The sequence below is a fragment of the Mustela nigripes genome, chromosome 2, assembly GCF_022355385.1.
Source record: "Mustela nigripes isolate SB6536 chromosome 2, MUSNIG.SB6536, whole genome shotgun sequence".
In the NCBI taxonomy this organism is placed as follows: domain Eukaryota; kingdom Metazoa; phylum Chordata; class Mammalia; order Carnivora; family Mustelidae; genus Mustela; species Mustela nigripes.
Window position 1 is genome coordinate 105,581,646 of NC_081558.1, and position 24,532 is coordinate 105,606,177.

Sequence of the window (24,532 nt, forward strand, 5' to 3'; positions counted from 1 at the left end):
CAAACTTTAGAGTGGGGTCATATTTTTTATGGTCACCTCTGTCTCTGAATTCTACTTCAGGCAAATCAAGTCAGTGTAGAGATTGGATATCCCTGTTCTAAAAAATTCCTTGGCCATTTTTACATCTCAGACTCCAGCCTCCTACTATGTTTCTCAGCTTTCCCCAGTCCCTTCTGGATGGCCCCAGGAACTCCAAATTTGTCTAACTTTATTATGCAGATTAATTCCTTATTCTCCACCCTTACTCCCAAACTCTTCTGAATCCAGTGTTCATTTTCTAATCCCTAAGGTGCTCTGCTGAATAAAAAGGACCTCTTCCCTTTAGTTGAATCATCCTCCTAAGAACGGAATTAAAATTTTGTGTGGAATTTTTTTCCCTTAGGGATATTTAGATGAATCATTGGATGGATGGATGGATGGATGGCTATACAGGGATATTCAGTACTTGATGTCTGGACTAATATTGCAGGAAAGCAAATGTGGAAAACCTATATTTGGCTTACTAGAGTTAATTTTGTGATTTAGGAATTATTTAAGGTGGTTCTTCAGTCTTCATAGCCAAAATACACCTAATACGCTGCTTCTATTATTCCCGTTATAGGAAGGATTTTATTCATTTTTGGTGTGTTTGCTTTTCAATCAAATACAATGATTTTCTTTTCTTTCCTTTTTTTTTTTTAAGATTTTATTTATTTATTGACAGAGAGAGATCACAAGTAGGCAGAGAGAGAGGAGGAAGGAAGCAGGCTCCCTGCTGAGCAGAGAGCCCAATGCAGGGCTCTATCCCAGGACCCTGAGATCATGACCTGAGCTGAAGGCAGAGGCTTTAACTCACTGAGCCACCTAGGCACCCCCCACCAATGATTTTCTTATGAAAGGAGTCAAAATATTTCATATGACAATCAGCTAAATTACAGAAATAAAATACAAGATTATAAAGAGCACAAGGTAAGAGTTAAGCTTAGACCCAAGGAACTACATTGTATCTCCTCAAACTTATAAATAATAGGCCGGTGTTTCTATTTGGAGATGTGTCATCTAATGTCCAATATCAGAAAAATAGTTCTTCCATTCATCTAAATATTTACTATAAAAATGATTTACCTTATCCACAATTACTAGTCATATATTAATTCATTTAGTAACTCAATTGTCTGTACAAAGCACTGCAAAGTATATAAAAGAAAATACATTTCTAATCCATCAAGGAGGTTAAAACCTGTGCTTAGAAATAATACAAATAATAATAATAATAATAATAATAATACAAATATGATAAAATAATTGAATAAATACATAAATAAAGAATAAAGAGTGCAATGTATGAGAAAGTTAATTTTTTTACTCTCATTTCCTGAGCACTGCCATAACCTACAGTTGGTCTCTTAGAAGTCTTCTCAGAGTATTGAACTGCAAAGAAAGCTCATAACTATGCAGCTTATCATTTCTCTTAGTATCACTAGAAAGTATTTGACAAGAAAAGGTAAATCCCGACTAAAACTAGTTAAGAAACAAACGAGAACAAAATCTGTTATCTTGTCAAAATCCACACTCATAGAGCATGGAGATATGACACTAAAGACTTTGACCAGTATTTTTGTGTTCTGTAGGCTCACTTCATTCAATTTATTTATTCCTTTGAGGAAAATGCGCCGCCAGGAGTCACAGTCCACAAAGGCAGAGCAGACACAGTGTTGTTCCTCAAGAAGTTTCTAGTCTAGAGGGAGGGACAGATATGCAGACATCTGAGGAAGTACAGGCGCTTCCGCCTTCAGGCTCCATGGTCAGTTGATGCTGGGCTGCCCGTCGTCGGTCGTAGAGTTTAATTAACTAGAAGAGATTGTGGAGGACGTTCTTGGCTAAGGAGAGAGAGTAAACCAAGTCTCACAAGTTCAAAAGTCTTTTCAAGAAAAGCAAGCACAGACCCACAATCCCGTTTTTCTAAATAAGTTTCTGAATCCAGGAAGCTCTAAAAACTACTGTTTTTGTTGTGTTTTGTTTTTTAGTTTGCAGCTAACTAATTTGGGGGGGTCAAGCGGACCCAAATTGATGTGAAGCTGATTACAATCTTTATTCATTCCACTTATGAGAGTATTTACAGATATTATTGCAGAAATATCAGTGTTTTTTATTATAGGTGCTTCCCCAGCATGAAGAGACTTTGCTTGTATTTTATACATTAATTCTATTACTTTTTAAGGACACCACTGTGCCCCCGCAAACATGAATTACAGTACACATCTAGCCCCAGGTGTTTCGATTATGGAATTGTGGACCTAAAGTAATTACATGTGATGGGATATTGTGGAAATGATGGTCAGAAAGCTAGATAAAATTGTGCTGGTTCTTGAATTCCGCATTAAAGATGTTGGAAATTCTACTTTAAACTGTAAAGAAACCATTACAGGCTTTTGAAGAAGTGAGTGAAGTATTCAACAATGTTTTACCAAAATTAGTGTGTGTTCCTGAACACACACTATTTTAAATGTTTTTCCCTAAACAATTGGAAAACCCAGGATAGTTTTCCTCAAGTAACAGATAATGATGTCAGATGAGATACCTGTTGAAAATAGATATTTACACCCATCATTTGTTTTCTTTGTGAAGCTGTGTGTGGGAGAAGTAAGGACAGAGAAAGTAATTTCAGGTTTTGTTGGCAGCTTACTAAGTGTCAGACCAGTTCATATGGCCAGGGTTTGATGTCCCCAAATGTCTTTGCTTTGAAAATGGAAGAACTGCTTCCTGGAAGAAAAAAATAAATAAGCAAAACCCACAAGAAACAGTAATTTGTTTTATTTTTGTTCTTATTCCTTTCAAAAAAATTTATTCTAATTAGATTAGGAAAATTAATTGAAAAAAATAAAGATGGTGGTGGTGATGGTGAGGGAGAGAGAGAGAGATTTATGGTAAGTTCTTAAACTCTCCTGTTACAGGCTTTGTGTCCCGGTAGTGCCCGGCTTCTTGGTCGTACAGCTTTGAAGAATGAAGGGTAGCCAGACAAAGAGTGGTGGGTAGCAAAGCCAAATTTATTGGGCAAGAATATAAACCTTCTAGAGAGGGTGGGGGGCCTGAGTGGGTTACCCCCGGAGTTTCTAAGTTTGGGGGTTTTATTAGCTCTTTTGTGGAACTTTTTTAAGCAATCAGGGTGTGCTGAGTTCTGCCAATCAGGGCTTTGACCACCTACCTGTCTATCTGTTGGGTCAATGTCCACGTGGCTGATAGTTCTTTTTTTTGCTGACATCTGGGGGCTTATGTCTTACCTGCCCCTTGCCCTTGATACTGACAAAGCTTTTGTGGTTAATTGCCTTACTTTAGGACATTTTGCAGAAGTCATTCGTGCAAAGGCTGTAAAGCAGAATGTCAGTGCAGTTCTCCCCAAGCAGCAAAACAGGATGTCAGTGCTGTTTTATCATAGCTGTCCTGACTCCGAATTTTCTTGTTGGGGACCCCAACCTTCACCCCCTAACTGCCCAACTACCTCCTAACACAGCCAATGGAAACAGGCAGCAAGAGTTTGGGAATTAGAAAACTGACTTTGGAATGTAACCATCTCAGTTTTTCTTCCTTGGAATATTTGGATGGTTAGTTAGTTTCTCATTCTTCCCAAGCTTATACTAATTGATCCTGGAACTTAGAAATAAAAATACATTTTATTTTCATTTAAAAAAAAAAAACAGTTGAGGGTTTGGAAGCAGAGGTGGATACAGGTAATAAAACTGTGAATTGGTACACTTTTCAAAAGGGGTATTTGGTAGCTGCCTTGGGGATATTACTAAATCCACTTACTACATGTGGTATTTCAATCCCTAGAAGTCTATACAGGGGATCCAGCAACTCCATCCAGCTCATAGTTTATGCTTTTCCTGAAAATGTCTCTGAAGTGTGCATGATAACAGCATGTTCACAAGCATTGTATGGCTCTCATTGGAGTTCAAGGATGGAGCACCTGCACCAGGGCCATGGAACAAGAATTTTTTGACACTGTAACCTCAAGAGTTACAGATAGTCTGAAGATTTGACATTCCTATGGTTTTTTTTTTAAATCACTTATAAAGATGCTGATATATTTTTAAAATATTTTATTTATTTGTCAGAGAAAGCGAGAGCCAGTGCACAAGCAGGGGGGAGGGGCAGAAGCAGAGTGAAAAACAGGCTCCCTGCTGAGCAGGGAGCCCCATCCGGGATTTGATCCCAGCATCCCAGGATCATGACTTGAGCTGAAGGCAGACAAGGAACTGACTGAGCCACCCCAACGCCCCCAAAATGCTGATTTTTTTAAAAAAAAATATTGATTTCTGACTTTGAAAGTATTCCACATCAATTGTAGCAAATATAAAAATACACAAATTCAGGGACAGAAATCAAGGACCATAGCTCTTGCTTATTTTCATTCCACAGGCACTATACCTGAAGCTTTCTGTACCTTGTCTCAGTAAAGACTTACACTGTGCTCACTATTGTTCCATCCCATATAAATAGAAGTTGCCAGTGGGAGAGTTAGGTGACTTGCACAAAGCGCTCATGCCAACAAGTGGGAGAGCAGAGGTGAAGCCCAGGAGGTCTAGCTTCCACACCGGCGTTCACACAGCAGACAGCTGCACACCCCTGCCTCCCTTAACTGTGGGAAACCGCCAAAAAAATCACCAAGAAATAGCCACTGTTGCATTTTTGTATAGATGATTTAGTTGTTTTCCCCCTACATGTATTTATTCTTAAAGCTGGTTAATTAAATTTATTTTAAAATTCGAGTAATATTAATTGAAATCCTGGTGTGGGCTGTTTTGTTGTTGTTGGTGGTGGTTTTACCTCCAATATTGGCCTTTTTGGTAGTGGAACCTTTAACTAATAAGATGACCGGGGCATGATTTTGGGTCCTGCTAATCCAGAATGCAGCCCTAATGGTGAGTGTCTAGGTAGTTTACTTGGATTAAAAACAAAGTACAAGCAAACAAAGTACACTCTCCAAACAAGCAGGCATCATGCTAACACCTCCTCCCAAGCAAAAGCTACTTATATTCTTCAGCTCAAGGTGTCACTGACGACATCAGGCATGTGGCAGAAAATGAAAGAGAGGCGGATTTTCCAAATTTTGTCTTCATATCCTTTCTTTCCAAATGTAAGAATCCCAAACATTGTTAATAACCTGAAAGTTTTAGAATCTGACTTAAAGAATGCTATTTCCATTTTCATTTATAGATTATAAATTTTAAGTACAGGAATGGCCAGTGATTGATTTATACCATGTCCTGGCATTTTTTTTTTTTTTTTTAAAGAGAAGGCTTTCTTTTAAAAATGTCCTAGTCCTTGGTAAGTGGACCAAGATCTTGGGGGAAAGGAGACAAGAAATCCTTGAAGGGGATTAAGAGGTACAAACTTCCAGTTATACAATAAACAAGTCATAGTGATAAAGAGTACAGCATAGGGAATATAGTCTGTAATATTGTAATAATGTTGTATGGTGTCAGAGCTTGACTAGACTTATGGTAAGAATTTCACAGTGAGTATAATTGTGCAGTGACTATACTATATGCCTAACTAAGATAAGGTAATATTGTATGTCAACTATACTTCAATATAGAAAGAAAAAGAAACTCCTATTCCTGGGGAGTCTGTATGCACAAAACTCTGCATTAAGCATTTCCTTTTTCTTTCCCATATTTTATGGCCACAACATTTCTTCAAGGTAGGTCAGTAGCATCGTTTTGCAAACAAAAAAAAAAAAAAAAAAGAAAGAAAGAAAAGAAAAGAAATTCAAAGAAGTTGACAAATTTGTCCATGAGCACACACAGTTAGTAACTGGTAACACCAGAATTTGAACTTGGGAATGCACAGATCTGAAGACCTATGTATATTCTATGATGTCACCTGAGAGTTGGACAATCATAATATTTAGAACCCAGAGAGGGCTTCCATCTAAATAGGAAAGGCAAGTAAAATGGAAAGAGGAAAAAAAAAAAAAAGAAATCACTATCTAAATCAATTTTGTGGTTGTGCCAATTATTTTTCTTACAAAAGTTTTCAAAGTTGAATTGAGATACAATTCAGCTGTCATAAAATTCACCCTTTTAAAGTATAGAGTTGAATGTTTTTTTGTATATTTACAAAGCTGTGCCACCATTATCACCAGTTCAGAATATTTTCAGCTCTCCAGAACACTCCAAATCCATTAGCAGTCATTTCTTACCCAGTTTTGATGAAGCAAAAACTTTCAAAATCTTTCTTCCAAAAATCCAATTTTCTTAGACTCTTTCCTCAAACAGAAATGGTTCCTAGTGATTTTTATGGATGCAAGAGAGAGGTTATAAAATAATCTAATGCAGAAGATGACCAATGTTGCTGTTGTTAAGTATATCTTTATGTATGAAAAGGATTATTAATGATAAAGTTATTAATGTCAATAAATCCACTCCCTCCACCACTAGCATCATTACTACCATGTATTTAGCACTTACTCTCTGGCAAGCACTATACTGAGATACTCCATTTCATTTAATGTTGACAACAATCCTGTTAAGTAGTTATTAGTACCCACACCATTGCACAGATAAGAAAAATTGAAGTTTGGAGAAGTGAAGGCGCCTATTAAGTGTCATGACTGAAAAGTAAACCAGGTCTAGTTTGATTTGAAATTATAAGTCTTAACCACTGAACTTTCCACCAAGTGAGAGGAAATGAAAAGAAAAAAAAATATGAAAAAAAAATGAAAATAACATTTGAATCCGAATGGAAAATTTACATCAGCCCAGGATGCTGAAGATGGTTGCCTGGTGCTAGCTCCTGGAAGCTTTATCCCAATGATTTACATAGCCACACAATTGGATAGTTACTGTGTGTACTTGCATAAAGGTCCTTTCTTTGTTTGATAATTAAACTATCAAACCAGAAATAGAACCAATTGCAAAGTCAGGAATTACGAAACCTTTCGGGCTAGTACTATGGAAACTTCTTCTCCCAGGTCTTTGTCTGCTGGTCTTCCGGGATCATTATGCTAGATTGGTCAGAGGAAGGGTTCAAAACACTGCTTTTCTCCTGGCTTGAATTTCTTTCGGCTCTACTTTCAAGGCCTTTATTTTTATCATACCTGAAACCATCTGGCAGGTGTGTCATTGATTTTCAGGAAAGACACAACTGGTGACACGTGTTGCTTTTATATATAACTGCCACACGTGGCTCTAATACGTTTGATTAAGGCTTATCTGCAGATGAATTTTGTGGTTAACTGAATTTTGAAAGAAGCAAAATCTTAGAACTATTCTGCAACTCAGTTTGAAACTTTTGATTCAATTCAGTAGGTGTTTGTTGACCATTTCCTAAGTTTGAGCAGCATCTGTGTATGGAAGAAGGTAGTGTTGGTATTTCATGGTGTATGGTCCTCAGAATTGCCATGAAAGGGAATAAAGTGTGTGTATGTGGCGGGGGTGGGTGTGCGATGAGATAAAAATAAATCATGTGACCAACTGTGACACCGGGCAGAATGTGATAAGTTCTTCAACTTCTCCTGGTTCCTCCACCTAGATCAACTCCCACCCTTACTTTGGACACTATAGCACTTCTCTCCCTTTTTGCACTTATCACAGTTGCAACTGTTTGTGTGATTATTTGGCTGAATATTCAATAGTACTTTGGTTCCCTTGTGACTCATCACACATAGAGACTCTATACAATACAAAACAGCGGTAGGTGTGTATGTGTTCCATGCTAAGAAATATGCATGCATAAGAAATATAGGTGAACCTCAAAGGCTAGTAACTAACCTAGTTAGGAAAAGGTTCTTGGTGAAGGTGACACTGGACCCAATATTTGAAGGATGGATTTGTAGTCCCTGGGAGAAGAAAGAAGACAGGATATCCAGGCAAGGGGAATAGCATGTGCAAAGACATGCACATATGAAACGGCCTGCCTCATGGATATGAATGGAGTTAAGTTCATGTAGAGCAATGGAAGAGGAGACACATTATCAGGCATCTTTGATCTGAACTTAAATTGTTGACTTTATCTTGAATGTTATGAAAAGTTTCTAGAGAGCAAAATCCTTCAGGGGTTTGAGTTTAGTGTGATTCTTCTGGCAGTGTGGAGGCTGAATTGAAGAGAGATAGGCTGACTTTCATAAGTGTGTTATAATAGGCAGGAAAGGATGAGGGGCTAAGAGAAGGCAGAAACAAAGGGATGGACATGAGAGCTCTTAAGGAAACAGTGTCTCTAACAGTCTCTGGCTGACTGGAGATGGGTGAGCAAGAGCAGTCTAGGCTGCCTCACAGGTGTTTGAATTTGGAAGCTGTATAGAAGATGTAGCCTTTTTTTTTTTTTTTTTTTTTAAGATTTTACTCATTTATTTGACAGAAGGAGAGAGAGCACAAACTGGGAAGCAGCAGCAGGCAGAGGGAGAAGCAGGCTTCCTGTTGAGCAAGGAGCCCAGTGCGGGCCTTGATCCCAGTTCCCTAGGATCATGACCTGAGCCAAAGACAAACTCCTAACTGACTGAGCCTCCACAGGCATCCCTAGAACATGTGTCTTTTAAGAAAATGTGGAGCTCATCCAGCTGGGAAGCCAGAGATATGCCTAGTTACAAATTTGTTGTTTTGTAAGTACCTGTGACACATTTAAGTGGAGCTTTACAGAAAAGCTTCAAGGCTGTGGAGGGATCTTGTCAAGAGACACACATATACACACAGGAGTCATCAAGAAAGGTAGTCCATAAGATTTGCCCAAGAGTGCCTGGGTAGCTCAATGGGTTAAAGCCTCTGTCTTCGGCTCAGATCATGATCCCAGAATCCTGGGATCGAGCCCCACATCGGGCTCTCTGCTCGGCAGGGAGCCTTCTTCCTCCTCTTTCTCTCTGCCTGCCTCTCTGCCTACTTGTGATCTCTGTCAAATAAATAAATAAAATCTTAAAAAAAAAAGATTTTCTCAGAAAAAGTAAAGAGAGGGGAAAGATCAGAAGCTGCAACCCTGGGTAACAGTAATACTGGGGAGATGGGAAGAAAGAAAACTGAAGTTAAATAGAGAAGCAAAAGAAGAACCAAGAGTAAAGTGGTGTTTCTGAAGTTAAGGAGTAAGAGTCTCATGACGCAGAGAGAGATCAATAATTTTCACATGTAGTTTTAGGTAGCGTTAGGACAAAAGGTATCTATTGAGTCTGGAATAGTTTAGTTTATGGTGACTTGATAAGACCATAAGTGGGGTTATTTGGGCAAAAGGCAGCATTCAGCAGGTTTAGGGAAGGATACAAAGTGATAAAGGGGAGATAGTACATGTAGACTCCTCTCTAAGATGTTTGCCAGTTTAAGGAAGGGAAGAATGAAAGGATGGAAAAATAATGCACAGGCTTGTGGGATTTGGAAAATTCTGTAGGAGACTCTTACTTGGAATGTAGGAGTGGTATTCTTGGCCTTAAACTGTTTTCTGCATAGGCACAAAGATACATGTAAGTATGTTTGTGCATATATGTGTATATATAAAAAGCACCTTAAAGGGGGCCAAAATATTCACTCTCCAAATTACATAGTCATCAAATCTGCAGCGGACTGTAGTCAGTGGCTCCAGTTAACTTTTGTCCCCTCTCCCACACCTGACCACAGATCCGTGACCACTGTTAGCAAGTGAAAACTCACCATTATGGGAGCCAGCCTGAGCCTTGAGCTAAGACTCTCTCTCATGCCCTTTTATTGAGGTTGACTATAGTAAAAATTGCCTAGTTTGCTATAAAGGCAATCCTTATTTTTATTGTTGTCAGATCTTTAAATGAATGGTTGCCCTTGACTTCTGGAAAGCAGACGATTTGTAGAAAGAAAAATCAATTTCCAAAGGAAGGAAAATTGCCCTGAAGTCATTTCTATGTATTTTATAAAATGTTTGATTCTTACACATTCATACCAGGATCCACAGCATAGTGTTTTGTAAAGAATATTGGACTGGGAGGCAGTATCTTGAGTTAGAGTCATAGCTCTGTCCCTGGGAGTCATGTGACTTTAGGCAAAACCACTGTCCTGGTTTTGTCTTCTTCTTTGTTACAGCATGGGTCTAGATATCACCTATCATCTATCATTCTTACATTAAAATTTTATTCCCTTAAACCTTAAATGAAGTCATTCCACAGATTAATTTCCTTTTCCTCTCTGTCTTTCAGAGGAACTCTGTTCTTGACAAATGTCATTACATTGTCTTTGCAGTTTCCACAGGCCTCTGTCTGTATCAACATTATCGGTATAACTACCTATTCTTCCCTATGCCCACTAGGGCAGTCACTGTGGGCAGTAATTATCTTTACAATATGAAGTATATACTCAATAAATGTATTTTGAATAGAAATGACTTTTTAAAAAAGATTTATTTGGAGAGAGAGCGTGAGCGAGCAGGTGCACACAAGTTGGGGGTGAGGAGCAGAGTGAGAAACAGATTCCCCACTGAGCAGGGAGCCCAGTAGGGGGCTGGATCCCAGGACCCCAGGATTATAACCTGAGCCGAAGGCAGACGATTAAATGACTAAGCCACCCATGTGCCCCAGAAGTGAATTTTTGTACCCATGTAACAGGTAAACTTAATATCTATTTTAAAATCTGATGAGATTTTTAATTGGAGAAGATAGTTAATATGAAAACTAAAAGAAGTTGACTGAGTATTGCTGGAGTTGATGGGACTCCATCAACTATTATTGTTATTGTTTTGTTGTCCTTAAGACTATTGTTTTGTTGTCCTTAAGACTCAAGATTGTTGAAATTTCACAAGTGCATGAAGAAATCAAATACAGCTTATTTTGGTTATATTGTAATAACTATGTTCCCCAATGCTGCTTAACTTTAAGAACTCATTTTAAAACATGGCCACATAAATTTAAAATAAGAATAAGAATAATATCTCAGATTTTTGGCACTTTGGCTTTTCTTATTTTTTATCTCATTTGTTATCTTAGAGGATAAGGCTCATGGATATCTAAACTCTTTTTGGTACCAGTATTTTCAGTAGACACTAAGAAGGTATGATTCTGATTTAAGGCTTTTGACTCCCTGAGCATCCAGAGTTGTCAGCGATTTGGAAATAACCTTTTTTATTTTAATGTGTCCCCCTCAGTTTGTATTTTTGTATTTTAATCAGGGTTAGTAATAAATTTTATTATTTTTTAATTTTCATTTTTAAAAGAATTTATTTATTTATTTAATTGACAGAGAGATAGAGAGACAGACAGACAGACAGACAGACACTGAGAGAGGGAACACAAGCAGCAGGAATGGGAGAGGAAAAAGCAGGCTTCCCACGGAACAAGGAACCCAATGCAGGGCTTGATCCTAGAACCCTGGGATCACGACCAGAGCTGAAGGTAGACACTTAATGACTGAGCCACCCAGAGACCCCCTAAATAATTTTTTTAATCAAAGAAAAATTTATGTATTTAACTTTGTTTTAGTATGTTATTTATTTTGAAGAGGTAATATATATACACAGAGTACCAAGTTTTAGAAGTACAAAGTAAACTGCAATCTCCCTGTCTCCCCTGTTTCCAGTATCCCAATCTTCTTCCCTTACACTATACCTGATGCCAGTTTCTTGTGTCCTTTTTCAGGAAGGGTCCATGAGTTTATAAACATAAATGTATGCACATTTTTTTTCTCTATCATACAAATCATAGGATACTCTAATATTCCTTTATATGCTTGTTAAATTTAGTAATAAATTTCCAAGATCTGTCCTTTTTAATACATATAGAGTCGCTACATTTTTTTTTAAATTGCAAAACATTCCTTTGTAAGGTAGTGCCAAAATTGAACTAGTTCCTTATTGATGGAGTAGTATCATCTATATCAAATAGCATTAGCAACAATGTTGTTGGTACCTTTGTGTGGTTGTCACTGATTGAACCCCGTGCAACTCTCTCTGGAAGTTAATATCTAGAAGAGGTATTTGGAAGAAGTGGCTTTTTTAAATTTCAAAAGATAGAGACAAATGGCCATCTGTCAAAGCAATCAGTGTTTACCCTTACCTAGGATGTCAGAGTCCTATTCCCTTTACATTCTCTCCAGTACATTGGGTTGGAAAACATTTTAATCCCTGAAAAATGGTACTTTATTGTTGATATATTTTCTACTTGTCTTATTATGAGTGAATTGTGTGACTTTTCACATATTTAAAATTGAATTATATCTCCTGTATAGTTCATAACCTTACTCTAAATTCTTTGTGGGTTATTACGTTTTAATTATTTGAGATACAGTTTTCCCAGATGGAAAATCCACAGAAACTATCCCCATTTTATTTCATTTCATCAATATTTAATAAACATTAATATTTATTTTTAAACATTAATATTTGGTATTAAATATTAATTTATCAATTTCATTCCATCAATATGTAGTAAATAAATAATTTATTACATGTTCTAGGTATTAAAGATATTAAGAAATGAGAGCTATAGATACCTAAATTTATAGATAAAGGGGCTCATAATCTCTCAGAGAAGATACATATTTGGAGGCAGAATAAAGTAAATTTTATGTAGAGGAAACAAAGCATTCAGAAAAAATTTCCCTGAGAGAACAGTGTGGCATTTGTGGTGGGTCTGAAAAATGTGTGATATTTTTAGGGTTAGAGAAGTGTTTAGGTGGTGGGAGTGAGAATACGCATTTGGAACTGGGCCCCCATTTCTGTATTGAGTTTTGATTAATAAGCAAATGGACTTCCCATTCAAGGTACTTCCTTGAAATTTCCCAGTATTAACTATCTTGGATTGACTGACTCTCACAATGAACAACTCATACTTGGCTATGATAAGATAGAAATATTTTCCTTCCCTGTGACTCAGATAGCTCCTCCTTAAAGTTTTCTTATAGATGACAAACTGCATTTTTTCAAAACAAATTGTTAAAGAGCTATTAGAAGAAAATGGAAAATGTCTAATTGTAGCTGCAAATCTTACAGTAGTATTTATTTGAAGATGGGGTCTGGGGGTCAGAAGGTTGGAAGAAAATGCCTGGAAGTCTTAATCATTAACCTGATCTCAGCTGGTTTTTTTGGAAAAGGACGGCAAAAATAACATAATTCATGGCCTGTTGAGTCTGGTAAGACATTCGCATAGGGGGAGTGCCCTGGAACTAATAGTGACATGATGGGACATAGGACAGGGGTGGGGGTATATACAGTCTGGCTTCTGGGTGCTGTTCTTTCCTAAGCAGAGTCTGTTCTTTAGGGGAGGTGGTAGCTACTCAGTGTGGTGAGAAGGTAAAATCACAGCATTTATTAAGCATTGGACTTTGTGTATTTCAATGAGAGTTATCTCCTTCAGTGCAGCTCAAATTTCTTAATTTATATGAAGCTGTTTCTAACTGCTTACTTCTTACCCTCAGAAGACATGATGAACTATGCCTTCTTGTAACTTTACTGAGGTCTGCAGTGCTACCAGTACTGCAAAGCTATGGTTTTATACTGATGGTTTATATATCTCTCTTCCTTTACTAGATTTTTAGGGCAGGCAGTTATTTTGATGTCTAAATATTTGTGGGGAGGGTGGATGGATGAGTGAATGAATGGGTTAAAGGTTTTCTAGAACCTTTACACTGTTTTCCCAATGACAGTGACCTTGTTTTGAATTCCTACCTCAACATGTTTTTCAACATTTAAAAAAAAAAACAATTTAATATAATTAGTTTAATTTCAATGCCCTCCCTGGTGGTAAATATTGGTCTTTTAAAAGTGAGTTTTAAAATGGGAAAATAATAGAACAGGCAATTCCTTATAAAAATATAAGCTCTCCAAAAAAAATGTTCAAACATCCTAATAATTAGAGACATGCAAATTAAGACAACATTGCACACAAACTGATAAAAATAAAAAAGGACGGCAATGCATTCTGTTGTTGAGGTTGTGGGAAAACCGGCACCGTCATATATTGCTGGTAGGAATCCAAATTCATGAAAGCCTTTTGTACGGAAACTTGGCAATACCAAACAAAACTACCTGTACACTTACTTTTTGACCGAGCATTCCCATTCCTAAGAATCATATTGTTGCAAACAAATGATCATAGGGGAGAGAAAAAGAGAAAAGAAAACCAAGAAACAAACTCTTAACTATAGAGGACAAACTGTTGATTACCAGAGGGAAGCTGGGCGGGTGGATGGGTTAAATAGGTGATACGGAGTCCGGAGGGCATTTGCGATGAGCACTGGGTGATGTATGGAAGTCCTGAATCACTAAATTGTGCAGCTGAACCCAATATTACACTATATGTTATCTCTCTGGAATGTAAATAAAAACTAAAAAAAAAAAAATCATATTGTTACTAAAATCTACCCTCCCAACAATATGGAAAACATATTTATTGCAGTATTGTTTGTAATAGCAGAATATTGGAAATAACCTAAAAGTCACTATATATGAAGCTATCTGCTCAGTTGTGTAAAAGCATACAGAAGATAAACAGAAATTAAAGGAACCAGTTACCTATAGGGGATGGGTGCGAAAGGAGTGGAAAGAAGGGAAGGGGTGAGACAGTGACACATACTGGAGAATATTTTTTGTAAAGTTTTGACTCTTAGAACAATACCAATGTTTTACACACTCAAGTAAGAAAAAAATAAAGTTAATTAATTTTAATTAAATAATTAAAATCAGCCAGCATGGAATACAAGCAATAACAAACGAACCTAACTGGATTATAAATGGATGACTAACACATACTGAAAAAGATGAAGAAAATAACTAACGTATGTCACTTTGGGAGTTAATTGTTTTTTTTTTTTTTTTTTTTTTTTAGTGTATGAAAGTTGTTTATTTTTTTTTAAGTAAACCAACTAAAATACTTTTCTTCCTGGGGGTGGAAAAAATTCTCCTTAAAGAAAACTGGGAAAATGCAATCACAAAGCAGAAAGTAAAAATTAAATTTACTTTGAATGTGAAGAGATCTCTCCTATTTGCAGTCTGGCATGTTTCCCTCCAATCTTTTAAATTTTTTTTTCTTTTTTTAGTTGAAGTGTAGTTGACACACAATATTATACTACTTTCAGGTGTACAACATAGTGATTCAATAATTCTATACATTATACAGTGCTCACCAAGGTAAGTGTAGTCACCGTCTGTCTGCATATGATGTTATTACAACATTTCTTATTTATGGGTTTTAAAAAAGTTTTATTTAAATCCAGTTTAGCTATCATATAGTGTATTATTAGTTTCAGGGGTAGAATTTAATGATTCATCAGTCGCATATAACACCCAGTACAAGTGCCCTTCTTAATGCCCATGACCCAATTACCCCTTTCCCCCACCCACTTCCTCTCCAGCAAACTTCAGGTTTTTTCCCTATCGTTAAGAATCTCTTATGGTTTGCCTCCCTCTCTCTTTTTTTATAAATCTTATTTTTCTTTCTCTTCCCCTATGTTCATCGATTTTGTTTCTTAAATTCCACATATGAGTGAAATCACATGGTATTTGTCTTTCCCTGACTTCTTTCACTTAATATAATACCCTCTAGTTCCATCTATGTCATTGCGAATGGTAAAATTTCATTCTTTCTGATGGCGGAGTGTATTTATATGTCTATATCTCACATCTTCTTGACCCATTCATCTGTCGATGGATATCTGGGCTCTTTCCATATTTTGGCTGTAGCAGACATTGCTGCTATAAACATTGGGGTGCATGTGACCCTTTGAAGCACTATTTTTTGTATTCTTTGAATATCTCGTAGTGCAATTGCTGGGATGTAGGGTAGTTCTAGTTTTGAGTTTTTGAGGAACCTCCATACTGTTTTCCAGAGTGGCTGCCCCAGTTTGAATTTCCACCAATGGTAGAAGAGGGTTCCCCTTTTTCCATATCCTTGCCAACATCTGTTGTTTCCTGAGTTGATTTTAGCCATTCTGACCAGTGTAAAGTATCTCATTGAAGGGGGAGGAGTCAAGATGGCGGAGAAGTAGCAGGCTGAGGCTGCTTCAGCTAGCCGGAGATCAGCTAGATAGCTTATCTAAAGATTGCAAACACCTGAAAATCCATCGGCAGATCGAAGAGAAGAAGAACAGCAATTCTGGAAACAGAAAAACAACCACTTTCTGAAAGGTAGGACCAGCGGAGAAGTGAATCCAAAGCGACGGGAAGATAGACCCCAGGGGGAGGGGCCGGCTCCTGGCAAGCGGCGGAGCAACCGCGCACAAAATCAGGACTTTTAAAAGTCTGTTCCGCTGAGGGACATCGCTCCAGAGGCTAAACCGGGGCGAAGCCCACGCGGGGTCAGCGTGGCCTCAGGTCCCGCAGGGTCAGAGAAGGATCGGGGGTGTCTGAGTGTCGCAGAGCTTGCGGGTATTGGAACGGGAAAGCCGGCTACAGAGACAGAGCCGACAGTAAGCTCGCAGCTCGGTGTTACCTTGAACCGGTCGCAGGCTCGGTGAGCTCGGAGCGCAGCCGGAGGTCAGGCAGACGGGAGTAACTGGGCGCGGTTCTCTGAGCGCACACTGAGGAGTGCGGCCCTGGGCTCTCGGCTCCTCCGGGCGGAGACCAGGAGGCCGCCATTTGTATTCCCGTCCTCCGGAACTCTACGGAAAGCGCTCAGGGAACAAAAGCTCCTGAAAGCAAACCCGAGCAAGCGGATTACTCACCCCGGCCCCGGGTAAGGGCGGTGCAATTCCGCCTGGGGCAAAGACACTTGAGAATCACTACAACAGGCCCCTCCCCCAGAAGATCAACAAGAAATCCAGCCAAGACCAAGTTCACCTACCAAAGAGTGCAGTTTCAATACCAAGGAGAGCAGCAGAATTCTAGAGGAGGAGAAAGCAAAGCACGGAACTCATGGCTTTTTCCCTGTGATTTTTTTTTAGTCTTGCGGTTAATTTAATTTTTTTCTTTTTCATTTTTTGTTTTTTTTTCTCACCTTTGGGTAAAATTTTTTTTTAATTGTTACCTTTTTCTTTTTTAACGATTTTTTACTAGTTTATCTAATACATATATTTTTTCTTTTTTATATTTTTCTTAGGTGTTTTCTTTTAATTCTTTTCTTTTTTCTTTTTTTTTTCTTCCTTTTTAAACCTCTTTTTATCCACTTTCTCCCCCCTCACAATTTGGGATCTCTTCTAATTTGGATAAAGCATATTTTCCTGGGGTTGTTGCCACCCTTTTAGTATTTTACTTGCCCCTTCATATACTCTTCTCTGGACAAAATGACAAGACGGAAAAATTCAACCCCAAAAAAAGAACAAGAGGCAGTACCGAAGGCTAGGGACCTAATCAATACAGACATTGGTAATATGTCAGATCTAGAGTTCAGAATGACAATTCTCAAGGTTCTAGCCGGGCTCGAAAAAGGCATGGAAGATATTAGAGAAACCCTCTCGAGAGATATAAAAGCCCTTTCTGGAGAAATAAAATAACTAAAATCTAACCAAGTTGAAATAAAAAAAGCTATTAATGAGGTGCAATCAAAAATGGAGGCTCTCACTGCTAGGATAAATGAGGCAGAAGAAAGAATTAGTGATATAAAAGACCAAATGACAGAGAATAAAGAAGCTGAGCAAAAGAGGGACAAACAGATACTGGACCACGAGGGGAGAATTCGAGAGATAAGTGACACCATAAGACGAAACAACATTAGAATAATTGGGATCCCAGAAGAAGAAGAAAGAGAGAGGGGAGCAGAAGGTATACTAGAGAGAATTATTGGGGAGAATTTCCCCAATATGGCAAAGGGAATGAGCATCAAAATTCAGGAGGTTCAGAGAACGCCCCTCAAAATCAATAAGAATAGGCCCACACCCCGTCACCTAATAGTAAAATTTACAAGTCTCAGTGACAAAGAGAAAATCCTGAAAGCAGCCCGGGAAAAGAAGTCTGTAACATACAATGGTAAAAATATTAGATTGGCAGCTGACTTATCCACAGAGACCTGGCAGGCCAGAAAGAGCTGGCATGATATTTTCAGAGCACTAAATGAGAAAAACATGCAGCCCACAATACTATATCCAGCTAGGCTATCATTGAAAATAGAAGGAGAGATTAAAAGCTTTCAGGACAAACAACAACTGAAAGAATTTGCAAACACCAAACCAGCTCTACAGGAAATGTTGAAAGGGGTCCTCTAAGCAAAGAGAGAGCCTACAAGTGGTAGATCAGAAAGGAACAGAGACCATAAACAGTAACAGTCACCTTACAGGCAAAACAATGGCACTAAATTCATATCTCTCAATAGTTACCCTGAATGTGAATGGGCTAAATGCCCCTGTCAAAAGACACAGGGTATCAGAATGGATAAAAAAACAAAACCCATCTATATGTTGCCTCCAAGAAACTCATTTTAAGCCCGAAGACACCTCCAGATTTAAAGTGAGGGGGTGGAAAAGAATTTACCATGCTAATGGACATCAGAAGAAAGCAGGAGTGGCAATCCTTATATCAGATCAATTAGATTTAAGCCAAAGACTATAATAAGACATGAGGAAGGACACTATATCATACTCAAAGGGTCTGTCCAACAAGAAGATCTACCAATTTTAAATATCTATGCCCCCAACGTGGGAGCAGCCAACTATATAAACCAATTAATAACAAAATCAAAGAAACACATCAACAATAATACAATAATAGTAGGGGACTTTAACACTCCCCTCACTGAAATGGACAGATCATCCAAGCAAAAGATCAGCAAGGAAAGAAAGGCCTTAAACGACACACTGGACCAGATGGACATCACAGATATATTCAGAACATTTCATCCCAAAGCAACAGAATACACATTCTTCTCTAGTGCACATGGAACATTCTCCAGAATAGATCACATCCTCGGTCCTAAATCCGGACTCAACCGGTATCAAAAGGTGGTATCTCATTGTGGTTTTTGATTTGTATGGAAATGATATTTTGACTGGATACTGTAAGGTTAAAGACAGAAACAGCCATGGATAAATTCTGTACTCTGACGAGGTTCCACTTCTCCTAGGAGTATTGGTTAGGAAGACTGTAACAACTTTAAGTGTATTCTAGGAATGAATAAAAAGTGAATACATTATAAGTAATAAAAGTTTTTCATGGTCAGAAAAGGAAATTACAAATAAGAAAAGGGCAAAGAATCAAACAAAACTTGTGTTTGATTGGAACCATAGGTGTAAGTGATCATCATCTCTATCTCTGCCTCTGTTCTATCTCTATCTCTGTACCTATCTGTAGATATCTACCTATTACACATCAACACATAGATGCACCTACGTATAAATATATCCACATGCCGATACATACAGATATTTCTATTGATTTATATAGTGAGATGTTTCAACATATAGGATGTGTGAGTATGTGTGGGTTTGTATATATGTATATTTTCTAGTTCTTTCTACCAAGAGAGTCTGGAAGCAATGATATGTCAGTAATAATGAGCAAACTTACCACCCAGATTTTGGTTCCTAAATACTATTCTCCAATAAAAACATCTAGGACTCAGAAAATTAGTTGATTCCAGAGCTGGTGCAGGAAAAATAACAGATAAACCTGGAACATCTTGTAGTGCCAGAAAATTAAGGAGTTGTTTACTAAAAGGACACAGGAGCCAACCAGAAGGATCTCCCAGTGGCTACGGCTGGGACAGTTGGAGCTACAAAGTAATGATAGTATTGGATTATGACCCATAGAATAAACATCCTTGGGGCCATACTGATACAAATAAATAATGGGATAAATAAATACGTGGAAGAGAAGGTACAGTTCCTACAGAAGAATTCCCATTACTATAGAAGGAATGAGGAAAATACAAAGTCACTATTAGGAAAACAGCACAATGATCACTGCTGCAAGCAAGATCTATCAAATGATGCTATAAATCAGTGGATGAAAGTTTGAGGAGAAACAGGATACTAACATAGCCTCAAAGTTTCTTGTCAAGGGATTTATCAACTAGTGACACCTGGGTGGCTCAGTCAGTTAAGCATCTCACTCTCAATTTTGGCTCAGGTTATCATCTCAGGGTTGTGAGATTGAGCCCTGAGTTGGGCTCCGTGCTGGGTGTGGAGCCTGCTTAAGATTCTCTCTCCCCTTCTCTCTCTCTGCCCTGCCTAAAAAGAGATTTATCAAGCATAAATGAAAAAAAAAAAGTAACTTTATAGTATAGAAACTCAGCAGACACTACCTTAACCAAATGATTGATACTGTTATCACAAGCTGACATCATGTCACGATGCACTAGAAAGGAAAGAACGTGGCTAATGTGGCTTTCTCGCCAAAATGAATAGTCTTATAGGAATCATTAGGAAGTATCAGACAAACTCAAATTGAATGAAATCCCACAAAATATTTGACTAGTATTAATTAGAAGTGTCAAAGTCCTGAAAGGCAAGGAGAGGCTGAGAAACTGTCATAAATGGAAGGAGACAAAGAAGACACATTAAATGCAAAGTGATCCAAGTTGGATTCTGGAACAGAAAAGGGGTATTAGGGGAAAACAAAACAAAACAAAGCACCTGGTGAAATTTCAAAATTTTGCAGTTTATTGAATAGCATAGAACCAGTGTGAGATTACTAGCTGTGATAATTGTACCCTGACTGTGTGAGTTTCTAACATTAAAAGTTGGGTGAAGCGTATACATGAACTCTACTATTTTGCAACTTCACTAGGAGTCTAGATTTATTTCAAAATAAAAGTTTGGAGAAGAAGGATAAAAAAAAGAATAAGAGGAAGAAGGTAATACAAATAAAAACCCCATGTATGTGGTCTTTTTTAAAAGATGGTTAATGTGTGTCATAAATTAGGTAAGCTAGCTGCTAGTGACTGGTTTTGCCGCATTATCTAATAAGGTTGGTTCTAACAAGAAAATACCATATACTAGGTGACTTATATGACAGACATTTATTTCTCGCAGTTCTGGAGGCTGGGAAGTCCAAGATCAAGATCACCAGCATCTCTGCTGTCTGGTGAAGACCTACATCTTAGCACACAAATGGCTATCTTCTTACTATGCCCTCACATGGTGAAAGGGGAGAGGGAGCTCCCGAATGTCTCTTTCATCAGGGCACTAATCCCATGCATGATGGTAAAGCCTCCCCAGACTTCCATTTCCCAATATCTTGAGGGTTAGGTTTTCAACATGTGAATTTAGGGAGTGGGGATGAAAACATTTAGCTTATGGTAGTTGCCTATCAAAATTGGATTTGAACGTATTTCTAAGACATGAAATACAGGCCTGGTTTTTACCCTGGCAGTTACTAGACTGTACCTATAATACAGAACTAAGATACTATGTTAGCTATCATACTGGTCTTTATCTTTTACTTTTTGTCTTGGTTTCTCTGTGGAAATAAAGTTGCTTTTTTTAATGAGTATACTCATTAAAATTGTGGGGGCCTGACAAAATTCTGAATATGTTATTACAAATTCAGTGTGAGCTTCCAAGAGGATAAATATACTGATTAATTACACAGCTGAAGCCAAGAGTCGATAGATTCCTATTTAATATGAACAAAAAATATTTCAGATAAATCACCACTTAAAAATCTCAGAACTACCTCATACAGTTATAAACTCCTACAAACTGACTAAATAACTAGGCAAAGGAAAAATTTAGATACTAAGAATTTAAACAAGTTCATCTATCATTATGTATCAGATTTTCCGGTCCTTCTCAGAAAGTGATAAATTGTTTCATTTTGAAACCACACTGGTGAATCCCTTGGCAGAGTTGGCCCAAAGTCAATAAGAAAATAGAGAGAATGCTTAACTTTAAACATCCTAATTAGAAGCAGATAATATAATTTAAAATTTAGTCATTATGTAATAACGCATCTTGAATTTAAAATACAAATATGTAATTGCGAGTAAAAAATTTGATTCTTATGTAATATTACGTAGCAGAAAGTTTGGCAGTTTTGCTTAACCTAAAATGTGCCACTTTCCTACCATCCATTGTGCTCGTGGCTACGATTCTTTGTTTTGTTTTGTTTTGTCCTGTTTTGGGATATTATGGTACTTGTAGAAATGAGTTAAGTACTGCCCAATATACTTTAGAAAGATTCTATCTATGTGCCTAACTGGAACCTGATATTATGTTAGGAGTTGCTTTAACAAGCATGTGTATCAAAGTCCTGATAAGAGGAAGAAACTTTATTTTTTTTTTAAACTAAGTCTCAGTAATAAAACTCCAGTGATTCATTCCCTTTTATACCTACTTTGGTCAGATGTCAATAATATATGATAGGAAAATATTTACATTACAATGTTATGTGCTCTCTTTGGTTTCATCTGCGATCATCTGAGAGTTCTGTAATGGACAAGAATCTGTAAATGCGATCCCCAGTTTGATTTTTTTTTTTTTTTTCCCCCAAATACTGTGACGATCCATTTTCTTCGTGATGAATACGCTTCACTTTAAGAATCACTGTGACAGCCATTTAAACAAGACAGAAGCAAGCCATCTGAATATTAATTGTAACAGAGTTGGCTTTCCTGTCTTGCCTTCTAAGAGTTTGCAATTCTACTGAGGAGAGGAAAGATTCACACATAAATTCTTCCCATAATCAAATAGAAGAGTCACTATGTTAGACCATTAAGGAGCACCTAGAACCCCGGTCACTGAGTGATAGAACCTGGTCTTGCAAAGATAACAGAATAGTCAAAACACTTTCATATGTTCTACCTCACTGAATCTTTGCAGTAGCCTTGCCAGGAAGGTAGAGAGGCTCATAATAAATATGAAAATTGATGCTCTGGACATCAGGTGCATTTTAAAATCACACATGAACCTGCTCACTCTGCTCAAGTTCCTTGTGGGAACCAAGGCCTTATCCTATTCCTTTGCTACATTTCAAGGAATAGCATTTCTGTCAAATAAAGAAACAGCTCTAGGCACTGGGTTCCAGAACAGGAGAGCTCTACTGGAAAACTCTCTGCCTCCGCTTGCAGCATGAAGGGCTATTTTTAGATGTTTTCCTTTTGCTAATTGCCTCTCCCTCTATGGGGAATTTCTATGGGCAGAATCCCCAGATGAGCCAAGTTTCTCACTAATTCCGGAAGAAACTGGGAAGACAAAGGCCACAGCCCAGGTTGCCGGGGCCTCAGAACCTCCCCAGTGATCACAGTTCAGTGGATTTGCAAGATCATCAAGGACCTGGGAGTCTACAGAGCTTTGGTGATCTCACTGAGCAACGCGGCTGAGAAGCAACTAGAAGGAGGGTATCTACCTGAGACTTGGAGCAGCAAATGACCTTGCCTGGAGCTCTATTCTGAAAGGAGTTAGGGAATGTGGAACCAGCAGGGGCTGTGTGCTCAAAAGGCCCTCCAGGTTATCTCTTTCTTTTGCTATCTTTGAGAAGAAAAAGGAAGAGACTTTTGCAAGAGTATTTCTCCAGGGTAAACCTTAAGCTTCAACCTTTAGGAAACGTCACAGGAACTGTGCAGGTTTAGCCTAGAAAACGGAAAGAAGAAAGGGGTGATGAAAACCATTTTCACTCCTTTGCAAGGAGGAGGTAACTAGCTAGTGGCTTTGGGACAGTGGGTAGAAAGAAAACGAAGTTAAGTTTTTGGCTCAATGTTAGGATAAACCTTCTAAAAGGACTTGTGCAATGAACTATCTGTGGAGTCGGTTTTAGTCTATTACCTGAATCCTTCAAGCAGAAATGCCCACACTGGTATGTGGGCAGGTGTTTGCTGAAAAGTGAAAGTTATCAAAAACCCTACAGGTGGGGGGCTGAATAACAATAATTGCTAACACTACTATAGCACTTACTTTATATCAATTAAAAAAAAACTTCAATAAGGTAGATGCTATTATTAACTCTCTTATTCAGTGTGGAAATGATGAGGAAACTGAGGCACAGAGAGGTTAAGTAATTTGTTCAAGGTCACACAGCTAGTAGGAATTTGAATATAGGCTGCTTGTCTCCAGCATTTGTGCTTTTAATCACTTGCTGTATCGCTGTCCCATAAGGTCTCTTGTCCTGAGAGTCCAGATAGAGTGGAGTCTGGCCCCATAGTCCGCATTCTTTGTATGCTTCAATCACAAGGCTTCCGAAAGGGCATTGGTGGCCTCTGAGAATGAGTACACAAACCAACAAAGCCAAAGAGGCTGCTGACAAAGAAAAAAAATCAATACCTGTAAACCCACAGAGAAGCTCACTCACTGGTCGTCTCTGGGGCCAGTTGGCAGAAACAAGCCACCAGAATATCGCACCAAAGAGAAGATCTCTTGTTTTCAGATTTCCCGCCGCATCTGCCTCTCCATCCCCACCTGAGGCCTTCCCATCCTTCTGGCTTCACTCGACCTCCTCCTCCTCTCAGCCCCTTCGCCCCCCTCGCCCCTGCCCACCCCACCCTCCCTCCACCCCGCTGCACTTGTGCTAAGCTTTTTCAAGAGACTGGAAGCCAAGGGGTCAATCGTGAAGTTGGCAGTTCTCTATTCCACACCCTCTCCCGCTCTGCGCCCATTGTGGTATGTGACATACCCAAGGTCACGGAGCCCCGGTCAGAAAATCCAGGTGTCCAGACTCCCACATCCGCGCTGTGCCCAGGCACACCTCCGCTCTCTTGGCCCGCACCCAAGAGCTTTCTTTATTCCACATCCCCGCCTCCCTAACACCCCCCCCC

General features: G+C 38.4%; 1 protein-coding gene across 2 annotated transcripts in view; it reads left to right on the forward strand.

Moving 5' to 3' along the window:
* Nucleotides 1–24,532, forward strand: part of FGF12 (fibroblast growth factor 12) — a 574,557-nt gene that overhangs the window by 163,216 nt on the left and 386,809 nt on the right. The window lies entirely within an intron of this gene.